At 39.7% G+C, this 14,132-nt stretch overlaps 1 long non-coding RNA gene across 1 annotated transcript in view; it reads left to right on the top strand.

Annotated features, from left to right (window-relative positions):
* The first annotated feature begins 10,289 nt into the window (after positions 1 to 10,289).
* The window catches only part of LOC102469915 (uncharacterized), a 5,943-nt gene continuing 2,100 nt past the window's right edge, over positions 10,290 to 14,132 (top strand). The window contains exon 1 of the long non-coding RNA XR_335782.1: positions 10,290 to 10,357. This is a non-coding gene — a long non-coding RNA (uncharacterized LOC102469915). The remainder of the gene's footprint in view (positions 10,358 to 14,132) is intronic.

The raw sequence follows: 14,132 nt of genomic DNA, 5'->3' as shown, positions 1-14,132 counted from the left end.
TTTATGGAAAAATGACATGCATAGTTTCTTGTAACTTTGATGGATATAATTAACTCCCCACTCTCTCTTCTGCCTTTCTATGTTTGTTGGCTCTCCAAAGAGTCCTTTTACTAGAAAGTGTCATTGTTACCTCTCTAGATCTACCACTTTCCACTCTGGGCTCAATCCAGGAACTGACCAGCCTTCTGAAATTGACTTTAAGGAAAGAACAAGCAATGGACATCATTGGACTAAATTTTTCTTTATTTAACTCGACAGGTGTAAAATGAAATGCTCTAATAAGCTATGCCCAGTTGGACTTCTGTGTTCTATTACCATACTAAGAAGACCCTTGGTTCCTAGTGAGTCTTCCTCATCTCCACCAATGGAGATGGGCACTGTGCTGGGCACTGGGCATACATTTGGTACTTTATTTGTGAAGTATTTATATGAGCATCTAGGAATAGATACAGTCCTTGTTCTTAAGGAGGTAGAGATTCAAAGTCTACCAAGGGAGGCAGATAAATATTTTCTAAAGAATTATGTATTTATTTAATTCCATTTTATTTTTCAATTTCGCCAGACAGAGACAGAAAGAGAAAAGGGAAGTGAGAAAGCAAGCCGCCAGGTCTGGGACTCGAACTGCAGTTGACAGTGTGGGAATCCAGCACCCTTAATCACCACATCACCTGCTGGCCCTATAAATACTTTCAATACAATTTGTGAAAAAGCTTTGAGCCCAGATTTCTCTGTGCCTAACATTGCACTAGACTTAAAGACTGACCAAATTGACATTGAGTGTTTGTTGGATGGATGAAAAAAGAATAAACAAGTCTAATCTCAATTGTGCGTGCACTTGATTTGAAATTTGGTCAAGTCATATGGCCATTACCTTGAGCTCCTGTCTAGAAAATTTCCTGCAGAATTACTAATCTCTTAGGAATGAAATGGCTTGCTAGGTTGCTGTCTCACTTGAAGGAGGGGTCAGCAGCCCTGAAGAACAAATGCTGGCAGGTGGAAGAGCAGATAAAGACTGGGTAGGGAACTGGGGAGACAGCTTGTCCATGGTTTTCAGAGAATGGCAAAGAGGGTAAAGGGGGAAGCTCCCTTATTTTTGTTTGACATTTCTAAGAACATGCTCTCATATCAGACTTAAGGCCACCATATCAGATTAACATTTTGCAGTTAACCTCTAGCAACTCAAGTATTTTATGCTGATTTTTCAAATGTGGGGTTCATGAAAGAGGTTGATGTGCTCACCACAGCGGAAAACTGGTGTTTGGGTTGATTGTGATTTACTTCTAACCAAGTTGTGTTAACTTGTCTGGAAGCAAATATAAATTTCAGATGAAGAACCAGAAGCCAAAAGTATTAGAACTCACAGCTTGGTTCCAGAAAGTGACATTAGTATCCTGTGTCTGTTCTCCTGGAGAAAAACTGAAAGTTCTAACTAATTTGGCCTGAGTTTTCCATCTTTTGCTTTACTGAACAATAGCTCATTAAAAGCACATGCAGTGAAGGGACCAGCAGTTACATGTCGCTGGACTCCCAAGTAGTTGACCGCGGTTCGCGTCCTGGACCCGGTGGCTTAAAACTCACGCCGGGCACGTGTGCATACGTGCCAAAGATCCCGAGAGGAGAACGGAGGAGAAGGGATTGCGGTGTGGCCATCCCCCCTGGGGGGGGGGCGGTTTCTCTCTTTCTGTCTGTTTGGGTTGATTGTGATTTACTTCTAACCAAGTTGTGTTAACTTGTCTGGAAGCAAATATAAATTTCAGATGAAGAACCAGAAGCCAAAAGTATTAGAACTCACAGCTTGGTTCCAGAAAGTGACATTAGTATCCTGTGTCTGTTCTCCTGGAGAAAAACTGAAAGTTCTAACTAATTTGGCCTGAGTTTTCCATCTTTTGCTTTACTGAACAATAGCTCATTAAAAGCACATGCAGTGAAGGGACCAGCAGTTACATGTCGCTGGACTCCCAAGTAGTTGACCGCGGTTCGCGTCCTGGACCCGGTGGCTTAAAACTCACGCCGGGCACGTGTGCATACGTGCCAAAGATCCCGAGAGGAGAACGGAGGAGAAGGGATTGCGGTGTGGCCATCCCCCCTGGGGGGGGGTGATTTCTCGCTTTCTGTCTCTCTGTCTCTCTCTGTGTGTCTGGCAAGTGCACGCGCCCTATAGCAAAAACCTCTTTAGAAAAAAAAAAAGGTAAAAGCACATGCAGTGAAGAGAAAATAGGCCATGCAATGGAGTATGAGTCATTAAAATGATCATTGAAAACATGTGAAATGAAAGAAGACAGCCACAAAGGAGCACTCATTGTATGATACCTTTTGACATATCCAGAATAATCCATCTAGAGACTGCGGGTAGACTGTAGGTTGCCTAGGGCTGTAAGTAGGGTGTGGGGTGTGAGGATTGAGGGGTTATGGTTGAAGGGTACAAAGTTTCTATTGGAGGTGATGAAAATATTTTAAAATGTGATGGTTGCAAACTGTAAATTACTAAGACCATTGAATTGTATACTTCAATTGTATACATTGAAATGTGAATTATATGTCAATAAAGCAGCTAAAAAAGAGACAGAGGTAGAGATGAAGGGGAGAAGAAGAGTAAGAGAAGAGTCAGAAGGAGGAGAAGGAATGCATGATGCATGTCAAGTGAAGATGCAACTGATAACTGTACCATGGAAGTTTTGCATTTAATTGCACTCTTTAATTGCCTGTATGTCTGTCCTCTGGGTTTTCCTTTGTATTGATTTTAACTTCTTACTGGTTTTGTCATTAAGTAATCCATTAAAATTTTTAACGTCCATTCTTTTGGGGTAAAAAAAAAAGAAAAAAGAAAAAAGAAAAAGCCAGCCAGTGGTGTGGTGTGGTGTTTAAGGGGGCTGAATCCTGCATAGCTGGCTGTGTGGTTCAAGTCCCAGACCTGGTGGCTTGAAAAATAATGACAGACACATGTGTGTATGCCCAAAACATATGACCCTGTTCACATATGGATAGGTCCACTTAGGGCTTTGGAAGGTACAAGAAAGAGCCTTGAAAGCAAATGTTTCTTTGGATTAACTGTAAATCTTCCTCCAATCTGCTCTTGTTTTCTCTTTCCTCATATCTCTTTAGCCAGAATACCTTAGCTTTTGGAAATATACTAGATTATATATTCATTCAGAAATTACCAAGCATCTATTTTTACTGGACACTCAATTGCACTGGAGTCCAACAATGAGAATGTCAAAAAAGTTCCTACTGTCTGAAACTCTCTGGACTGCTGCACATTGGAACTGGTTTCCTAGCTCAGCATCAGTCTTGACCCAAAATTGTCAGAGCTCACACAAACACTCAGGGGGCTATACTCTAGAAATACACTTCTCATGTCAGGGTTCCTCAGCCCCCAATCAATGACCTGGAAATTTCTGGAATCAAACCTTGTATACCCTCAGTGCACTATCTTCAGTTTACTGTGGGGTCTAAGGAAAGATTTCTTTTTAAAATCTTTGGGGACATTAGTGACTTATTGACCTGAAACAGCATTTATATACATAATTGATATTGGATGGATCAGCAAATACTGTCCCCAAGGTACTCCCAAACTTACTTTTTTTTTTTTTACTTTCAAGTTAATTACATTTTATTTATTTTTTATTTGCATTTAATCATTGTATATCTTTACAGTGTACAACATGGTTTTCTCTAGCATGTATATAGTATCCATTAGCCAAGTCAAAGATATTTCATATACATTATCATCAACAATTTTTCATTTTTGTATCTATTCTGTTAAATGTTTTGTTTGTTTTTTCCCTGATCCCCTCCTTCCCACCCTCTCTTACCCTCCCCTATACTGTCTTTAGAATCTATAGTTGCCCTCCTCGCTATTATACCTTCCAGGCCTTCAGATTCTGCTATAGAGCGCAGACATTCAGTATATATTAAGTAGGGACATACAATGCCTGTCTTTCATGTCTGGCTTGCTTCTCTTAGCATTAAATCTTCCATATTCATCCACTTTGTATCACATGTCAAGGTCTCATTGTTTTTCATGGAGGAGTAGTATTCCTTTGTGTGTATGTACCATATTTTTCCAATCCACTCATCTGTTCTTTGACATGTGAGCTGACTCCATGTTCTAGTAATTGTAATATTGCAATAAACATGGATTGCAAGAGTTTTTCTGACTTTTCCTATTCTTTGGGTAGATGCCTAAGAGGAATTACTGGGTCATATGGTAGTTCTGTCTGTAGGTTCTTGAGAAATCTCCATTTGTTCTCCACAGTAACTGTACTAATTTATATTCCCACCAACAGTGTAAGAGAGCTCCTTCTTTATTGCAGCCTTGCCAGAACTTATCACTATTTATTTTTTTAATCTTAGCCATTCTCTGAGTGTGATTGAATGTGGTTTTTATTGCTATTGCATTTTATTAAGACTAATAAAATTGTCAGTATATCCTGAGGGAGAAAGGAAGCCACAAGAGAATACCTTTTAGGGGATGTTTTCCTGACTTCCTAGTTCTAGCAATATCAGCAAGATTTAAAATTCCTGTCTCTCATAACATCTAGAAAATATAAAATACATTAAATATATGTTTTATACAGATAAAACATATATTTAATATAATGTAATAAATTTAATAGCATAACTTAATCCAGAGGACCCTATGGGCCAAGATTGAAAAGAAAACTGATGAGTACATTTCTAGAAGAGTAAGATTCTAAATGTTCTCACCATTGAAAATAAGTATGTGAGGTAATTAGCTCAGTGTCACCCTGTGTACATATAGATCTATGTGTACATGATTCAAAAAACATGTACACAACAAACACATACCATTTTTGTCAAATAAAAAATACCAAAGAAAATTTTAAATACATAATTAATAAATAAATGGGAAACTGAAATACAGAGCTGATGTATGGCCTGCTCAGAGATTGCTAAGTTACAAATTCTTGGTGACCAGGGGCTTAATTTGGGCAGTTAGAAGAAATGAGCCTGAGGTCTGCACATGGTAGGCAGTTGGAACTGAGATTTTGGCAGGAGCCACTCCAGGGAGAGGGTGAGTTGGCATGTGAAAGAGGAAATGTTTAAGGAAAAAATAGAGGATCTCTTTCCAGAAATAAGTATTGGCATAGTTTCTCAGATTCATAAATCACAATATCTTTCAAGCAGGGTACATATTTCTAAAATATCTGGTCACATTGTAGTGATATTGTAGAACACTGAAGTCAAAGACAAAATCCTTTAAATAAATAATCAAAGAGAAAAGAGAGATTATTTACCAAAAACTAGACCTAATTTTTTTTTTTTCTTAATGGCACATATGCTCACCAGAGAGATGGAAAGAGGGATGGCCAAGTGAAATGAATGCATGAGGGAAAGGGACAGGGAAAGGGGCAATGGCCACACTGCAATCCCCTCTCCATTCTCCTCTTGGGATTTTGGGCACACATGCAAACTCATCCAATGTGTTTTTCTTCCTTTTTTAAAAAAGAATATTTAATTTTATTAATTATTATTATTCAGTTTGATCAGAGACAGAGAGAGAGAGAGAGAAAGCAAGCTGCTAGGTCCAGGACTCAAACTGCAGTGAGCTATGTGTGAGTCCAGTGCCTTAACCACATCCCACCTTCCAGCCCTTCTGAAATGTTTTTTAAGCCGCTGGGTCTGAGACTTGAACCACACACTTGGCCATGTGGAATCCAGCCTCCTTAACCTTCATACCACCTGCTGGCCCTGAATTAGACTTCTAAATAGCAACAAAAGATCTTAGGGTGCAGTTGACTAGCAGTATATTGTTTACCGATTCAGATTTATGCAGAAGAAGTACAAAAGCTTTTGTGGGAATGATACACACTAATTTCTGAATACAGCTGCAATCAGGGATGGAGGGAAAGGGAAGGAGATGGACACTGGTGAAACTTTAGCTGAATCATATTTTATTAAAAAATGGCATTTTTATTTACTAAAAAAATAAGATCAAAGTAAGTAAGTTAAAATATTAATAACATGGGACCAGCAGTTGGTGTAATGGCTATGTCGCTGGCCTCCCATGTGGTCAACTGTGGTTTGAGTCCCAGACCCAGTGGCTTAAACTCACGCTGGGCGCGTGTGCGTGCGTGCCCAAGAGGAGAATGGAGGAGAAGGGATTGCGGCATGGCCATCCCCCCCCGGAGGTGATTTCTTGCTTTCTTTTATCACTTCCTGTACCTTTTGGTATGCCTGAACTGTTGCATGTTAAGAAATATTTTTAAAATGTTCCCTTTCACATTATTAAATTTATACTTAGAAAATATCAATCCATGTGCTCGCTTCGGCAGCACATATACTAAAATATCAATCCATTAAAGTGTTCAAATTGAGAATGAATTTCTGGCATTTCTAACAAGGAGAGTAATTCATTGAATTTACTTGTTATACCCTTGATGGAGACTAAATGTAAAAAAGGAAAAAAATTGGTAGGACCAGCAATTGATGTATTGGTTATGTCGCTGGTCTCCCATGTAGTTGACCACAGTTCAAGTCCTGTACCCAGTGGCTTAAACTCACACCGGGCACGTGGGCGTGTGCACCTGAAATCCCAGGAAAAGAATGGAGGAGAGGGGATTGTGGCATGGCCATCTCCCTAGGGGGTGATTTCTAGTTTTCTGTCTCTCTGTCTCTCTCTTTCTGGTGAGCACGCATGCCCTATAACAAAAACCTCTGCAAAAAAAAAAAAAAAAAATTGACACTGGCTTTTTTTTTTTTCTGAAATGAGCCAGCATTGCCAAAAAGCAAAATCACAGAGCTCAGATTCCCTAAGTTCATTCAATTATAGACACTAGTACTTATATCCAACACTCCGACCTGTGTATTGCCTGCCTTGTATTTAGGGAAATTTGTAGTCGATATCTTAATATCTATTAAAATTGTTAAAGGAGACCTTAGAGTTCCATTTTTCTGAGTTTTCTTTTCTTTTTAAATGCAATTCGTTTGACCAGTGACTTAGCTGTAGTCTCACCTAACGCAGGGAAGTATACTTCTCCAAGTTTCTTTTGTTAATTCATCATGGGGTTACTTAACACATTTACCTAGCTTATTGCCTTAATGGGCTTCCAAAATTTTCTAATTTTCATAACATGCTCCCCCCCCCCAAAAAAAAGAGTAAGGGACTAGAGAGAACAGGAGGGAAAGCTAAGCAACCGGGGCATGGTTCCATCGATGTCAACTAATGAGTCGTGAAGAATGCACATCAAAACTGAGGCCTGTAGACGCTAAGGGATGAGGGAGCATTTATTCACCAGTTCCCTCCTCGCATTGTTCAAAGGTCACTCCTTGGGACATTAACGCTCTTGTTCCCTCAGGTGAGGCTTGAGTGAGTGCTGGTCTGGTTCCAATGAATCTGGACTGTGGTGTCAGAAAGGAAGAGCTCTGCTGCAGCTGAGTGGGGTATTGCCAGCTGCATCTTCTCTAAGCTGGGTTCTGTAACAATGACTGGAGTAAGAGAGAGACTAAGAGGATATGAGGCAGGGCACACTTTTTGTTCCTTACAGATCATGACTGCAGAAATGGCAACCTCCTTGTTTGTGGGAAATTAAAGCCCACAGATTGGGGCCAGCAGATGGTGTGGTGGTTAAAGCACTGGACTCCCACATGGCGAACCACAGTTCAGGTCCCAGACCAAGCAGCTTAGAATCATAGAGAGCACACGTACATGTGTGCCCAGAATCCCAGAAGGAGAATGGAGAAGGGATTGCAGCTGGTCATCCCTCCCGGGGCCTGATTTCTAACTTTCCCTCTTACTGCCTGTCTCTTGTCTATTCAGCAAGCGCATGTGCTGGTTGTCAAAAATCTTAAAAGAAATAAACACTTTCTACCCTTTATCAGTCATACAAGAGACAATGCTGGACAAATCCGTGTTGTTCTCATCTCATCACTTGGATAGCAAAAGTCAAGGTTTCCAACTTTTATCATTGGAAATTATTATTTTTCATTCCTACGTATTTAAGTAATACTGTATGAAACAGGCCATACTCTAGTTTTCACAGAAAACAATAAATCCATTTCGGAATCCCTGGGGAATTTTTTTGGGGAGAAACTAACATTTACTAAAGCCCGTTATTAAAAAAATTTAAAAGTGGGACCAGCAGTTAGCATAATAGCTATGTTGCTGGACTCCCATGTAGTTGACCATGGTTCGAATCCCAGACCTGGTGGCTTAAACTCACGCCGGGCACGAGTGCATGGTGCCCAAGATCCTGAGAGGAGAATGGAGGAGAAGGGATTGTGGTGTGGCCATCCCCCGCCCCGGGGGGGGGGATTTCTCACTTTCCATCTCTCTGTCTCCCTGTCTTCCTGGCGAGCACATGCGCCCTATAGCAAAAACCTCTCCAAAAAAAAATAATAATAATTAAGAAGTATTTTTCTCCTTCATATTTTATAAGAGTAATGAATTGGGTCTCATTAGAGCTATATAGTGTCTACTATAGTTTGAATGTCCCCCAAACGTTCACGTGTTGAGATTTGGTTGTGATGGGATTAACCTGATAATGGTGTTGAAAGGTGGGGCCTCTGGGAACTGATTAGGCGTCAGGATGGGCTCCATGATTGAGTTCCGGTGGGTTTATAAGGAGAGTAAATGAGCCCAGAATAGGGAGATGTATGGATACAGACACTCTGCCTTGGTGATGTGTTACACTGGGGCTCTACAGACCTCCCCACCAGCTGTGGCCCTCGAACCTTGGACTTCTGAATTGTGAGCTGAATACACTTCTGTTTTTATAAATTACCCAGACTCAGGTTTTCCCATTATTAGAAACAGAACAGACTAGCACATTGCCTAAGCTATGTTATTCAGCTCAATTTTCAATGCTGAATTCTCAGAGTAGATGTGATTTATTGGGTTTTCAGAAAAGTCATGACATTATTTTTCTGTTTTTCTATACAAAAATATGTCGGGACTTTTCTGACCACTCAATACTTTTGATAGGTTTAGAGAAAGAAAAAAAAATTAATAGCTGAAAATATTTTTTCTCTTAGACATATACATCCTAATGAGGAATTTATAATGAAGGGTTATCTCACCAATAGCTGAGTTAACCTCCCAGAAATGCCCCTACACTGGGAATATATTTGTACCTGCATATATGTTATAACTGTTGGCTGCATATTTGCAAAGACCAAGGAAGAATGCTTCCCAAAGTGAAGGGATCCCAGCGGGGATGAGGCGGGGGTTGCAGTTACCAAACCCTACATTACTGAAATGAAATCCTCAGAAGCTTGAGTAAGGTAGTTTTCAAACAAAATGACTGGCAAAATTATTTTATGCTTTAGTGAAAAATTTACGGGCATCACATCATCAAAAGGATACACAGAATGGAAATATAGGACTAGCCATAGTAACGCATCCTGGTAGAAGTGGCTACTTAGGCCAAGGCCACAATGGGAAGCCTGGATTCAGTTTCCTGCCTACCCCCAAAGGCCAGGTATAGTGGCACTGTGGTACCTGTAGTCCTAGCTATTCGGGAGGCTGAGGCAGAAGGACTGCAGTATAGCAAGACCCTGTAATAAAATGAAAAGAAAGGAAAAATTAAACTGTTTAATCACTTAAAATAATCCAGGTACTCTGTAGATAAATGCATGACAGTTTATTATGATTTTGTGAGTGAAACAAAGATGCTGTAGGGTGTGTGGGGACACTCGGAAGGTAATCCTATGGTACTCTCATGATATTCTCTATGACCCTGAAATCTGTTTTCCTCTTCCAAAATTATGCCAAATCTGACATATAATTGTAAAATGAAAGACTCTTAGAGTCTTGGGTGGGGGGGGGAGAAGACAGAATAGTTTTGGTGAGGTGAAAGACATTATAAGAGAAAATGGTTTTTTGAAGGGAGGAGAAAAGACACAGACCACCTGCTAAATAGCTGCTTAAAACCAGGTATTGTCAGTTTGGGGACTCAAAGATAGTCTCCAGGTTTTGAGCCAAGGTAGCTAGGAAGATAATACAATGGAGAGAATTAAGACCATTTGAAAAGATAGGAATTGGGAATATGCTATGATTTGAATATTTTCCCCCAAAATTCATGAGCTGAAATTTGGTTGCTATTCTGACAATATTAAGAGGATAGAAACTTAATTCTACTCTGGTATTACATGGTGGGGCCTTTGAGAGATCATTAGGATTAGGTATAGGTATGGTCATGGATTGGGGCCCCCATAGCTGAATACTGGTGGTTTTATAAGAGGAGGGAGAAAAACCAGAGCTGACGTGTGATCTTGCCCTTTCACCATGTCATTCCCTGCACCACCTCAGGACTCACCACCTCAGGACTCTGCAGAGAGCCCCATCAGCAAGGAGACCCTCACCAGGGTAGCCTCTCGACTTCGGATTTCCAGAACTGTGAGCTAAATAAGCCTTTTTTTCTTTATAAATTACCCAGTCTGTGTATTCAGTTATAGCAATAGAAAAATGGACTAAAACAGATGGTGCCAGTATTTTGTAGACATGCCGAATTTTAAGCAGTAAGCATTTGCTTGCTTCAAAGATGGAGATTTTTGAAAGCACTCAAGCCTGAATATAATATGCGAGTCTTTCCTGTAAAGCTCTTGGAGGAAGCCATGGGCCTGAATGAGAGGCAGTAGAAAGAAATGGTGAAGGGAATGGAGTTTCAGAATTTGGCAGACATGAGTTTGCATCCCTGTTCTGCCCCTTAGACCAATGAAATCTTAAGTTAGTCATAGAATCCTCCCGAGATTTGTTTTCTTTCCCAAAAGATGGGGCTACTAACACCCACTTCATAGGTCTGATGAATAAAATAAATTATAATGTACATATAACCTTAGCACATTCACTAGTATGTATTATGCTCTATTATGAATTAGAAATAACTCCGAGGTGGAGACAAAATAAGAGAAGAATGGGTAGATCTGAGTTTTTCAAGATGAGATCCAAGTTACATGTCTAGGTGATTATTAGTAATCATTGATGGAATGGTAAGGTGAAAATAATAATAATTAGAACTAAAAGTTTCTTTTCTCTCTTTTTCTCTTTGTTTTTAACTTAAACTATTTCAGACATATTATGTAAGTTTGTCCAGATTGCTCATGGTTCAACTATATTTGCAGGGCATGAGAAAATGGAAGCAGAAAATTAAAATGACAAAATGGAAAGATTTGAAATGCTTTATTTGATGATGGATCTACACTATTTTTTTTTTAAACCCCAAGCAGTAAGCATAGTGTTGGGAGTATCTCAGAGGCTTATATAATGTTTGTTTAAAAGAAAAATACATGTTTGATAATGTGGGTTTAGCAGATACTTAAGACTCCAACATGATCTAGTTCACAGGCCTTTGTGTCATTGTCCCTTTGAGAACATTCTCCAGGTATCCACTTGGTTCATTCTTCTGCAGTAGTCAGCTCAGATTTTGATTCCTCAGCTAGGCCTCTTCTGAACACCAGCTGAACTAGATAGCCACTCTGCCGTTCTTCAGGGGATCAACTTTCTTCATAACATCTACCATCACCTGACATATGATTAATTGTTTGCTTTTTAGTTTATTGTCTGTAGCCTCTCTCACAATTAAAATGGAACCTCTTAAGTGAAACAAAAAGTTTTTTTCATTCACTGCTGTGTGTTTAATTCCTGTAATAGTACTTACACATGGTAGTTACTCAGTAAATGAATGCACAAGGCTGGCTCTGATACCTACTGGTTAAGGAAACTGGATCCCACATAGCCAACCCAGCAGGTTGAGTCCTGGACCTAGTGGCTTGAGAAACATACCAGGTGTGTGTGCATGCATGCCCCAAACCCAGCTGGATGGGGAAATGGAGAAAGGATTGTGGTGTGACCACCTTCAATAGGAGGGTGCTTTCTCCCTATTCCTCTCTCTTCTCTCTCTGGCAAGTGCACTCACACAGTGGCAAACTTTTATAAAAACTTAGTGTACATATAGGTATATGAAAAAGATAAGTTTTTGTCTTTCCCACCTGCTGAATGAGGTAGTGTACATTTTTCTCTCTCATAGTTGTTACAGGACCATTCTGTAAAAGTGTTTTATTTTGGAATGATTTTAGATTTAAAGGTGCATAGTGCATACAATCCTATACATTCTCTCAGCCACTTTTCTCTGTTAGCATCCTACATGTATTACCACGATATATTTCTCAAAATTAGGGAGCTGACATTGATGCATTGCTCTTAACTAAATTCCAGACTTTATTTGGAGTTCACCAGCTTCCCCACTGATGATCTCTTTCCAGTCTGGAATCCAATCTAGGCTGCTGCACTGCATTTAGTCATTGTATCTCTTCGGTCTCCTCTGGTCTATGACAGTTCCTCAGTCTTATCTTGTTTTACAAGACCTTGACAGTTTAGGGGCCGACATATTTTTGAGAAGCAGACATTGACTGGAGCTGGACAGGGGCATGGTGGTAATGCAGTGCTTACAAGGCTGACCCACACTGGAAGGTTCTTAGTTCACATCCAGATATCTCCCTGAACATGCTGGGCATACATGTACACACCATGATCTGGGGCTAGATGAGGCAGGGAATGAATCATAACGTGAGGACCCTATTGAAGGTTTCTCTGTCTGTCTCTTTCTCACAGAAGAAATAAAGAAATGTGCATAAAAAAAATTAAACCTTGATAGATCTCTTTCCCCTCACCTCCATCAAGGCCATGTAGTCCCTTCAGCCCCAGGCTGAAGAGCAACATAGATTTCCTCTTAACATAGTTGGCGTTTACTTGAAATGACACATACATACCATAATTTATTCATTTTTAGCAGAAGTTTGGGTTCCTGTAATAGTTGGCCTTCTAAAAACCCTGTTCAGCCCTATTTTGAGTTGTGTAAAATTGGCATGCATATTATGAGGATTCTATAAAGAACTTTGATGCTTAAATTGAAATTTTAAGTAGAAAAGGTCAACAAAGTAAAAATATTTTATATAATACAGATTCTTTACGTATTTCTTAGAATTCTTTGCCTGAAATTTACAGAAAATTCTACTGAGTTGTTTCCTTTTAAGTTCTCCTTAGTATATATTCCTTTTTCTCTTTTCTTTTAAAGAGAATTTATTTCCCAAAGTTAATATTATAGTAGTTTTCTCTTACCTGTGATTTTTTTTCCCCCTTTTTTTTAGAAAGAGATCTTTGCTATAGGGCATGTGTGCTTATTAGAGGGACAGAGAGAAAGCAAGAAATCACCCCCCAGGGGAATGACCACACCGCAATCCTTTCTCCTGGAATTTTGGGCAGCCATGTATATGTGCCCAATGTGTTTCAAGTCACCAGGTCTGGTGCTCAAACCACAGATGGCCATGTGGGGAGTCCAGTGTCTACTACCTCCTGGCTCCTACCTGTGATTTTTTAAAAAATTAGCAAAAAGGAGTCTTTAGTCACCAGAATATGGGAGATTGATGTGCAGCCAACCATCTATTATAAAGGTTGAAAAAGGTTATATATTGGGACCAGCAGATGGCATAATGGTAACATCGCTGGACTTCCATGTAGTTAACACGGTTCAAATCCTAGACCCACTGGCTTAAACCTCATGCCAGGTGTGTTTGTTCGCATACCCAAAATCCTGAAAGAATGGAGGAGAAGGGATTGCGGCAGGGCCATTCCTCCATGGGGTGATTTTTCACTTTTTGTCTCTATCTCTCTGGTGAGTACCTGCACCCTATAGCAAAAATCTCTCTTAAAACAAAAAGGTCATATAAAATTAATATTTACTGGGCTGGCAGGTGACATGGTGGTTAATGTACTTGACTCCCACATGGCTGACTATGGTTTGAGTCCTGGACCAGGTAGCTTTTTCCTGTACCAGGTAGCTTGATTTCTCACTCTTGCCAGGTCAAATGGTAATAATAATAATTAATTAATATTTTAAAAGATAAAAATTGAATTAAATAAATATACCTTTTAAAAAATTAATATTTATGATAAACCATATTTAAGTGCTTAGCCCAAGTCCAGGCCACAGCCCATCCTGTGTTCTTTCAAACCTCCAAACCCTGTACTTTTCTTCCTTTTGTCTGGAACTCACTTATTTTCTCCATATTCTGAAAAGTCTCCTGCTTATATGTCTTAAGCTAAGAAGCAGTGAGGTGAGCAAGCATGTGCAAAGTATTTAATAAGGAAATACTCCTAGAAGTGGAGTATGGAG

This window comes from Tupaia chinensis, unplaced genomic scaffold (assembly GCF_000334495.1).
Source record: "Tupaia chinensis unplaced genomic scaffold, TupChi_1.0 Scaffold000532_1, whole genome shotgun sequence".
In the NCBI taxonomy this organism is placed as follows: domain Eukaryota; kingdom Metazoa; phylum Chordata; class Mammalia; order Scandentia; family Tupaiidae; genus Tupaia; species Tupaia belangeri.
The sequence above is the reverse complement of the archived record's forward strand: the minus strand, read 5'-3'. Positions and strand labels throughout refer to the sequence as shown.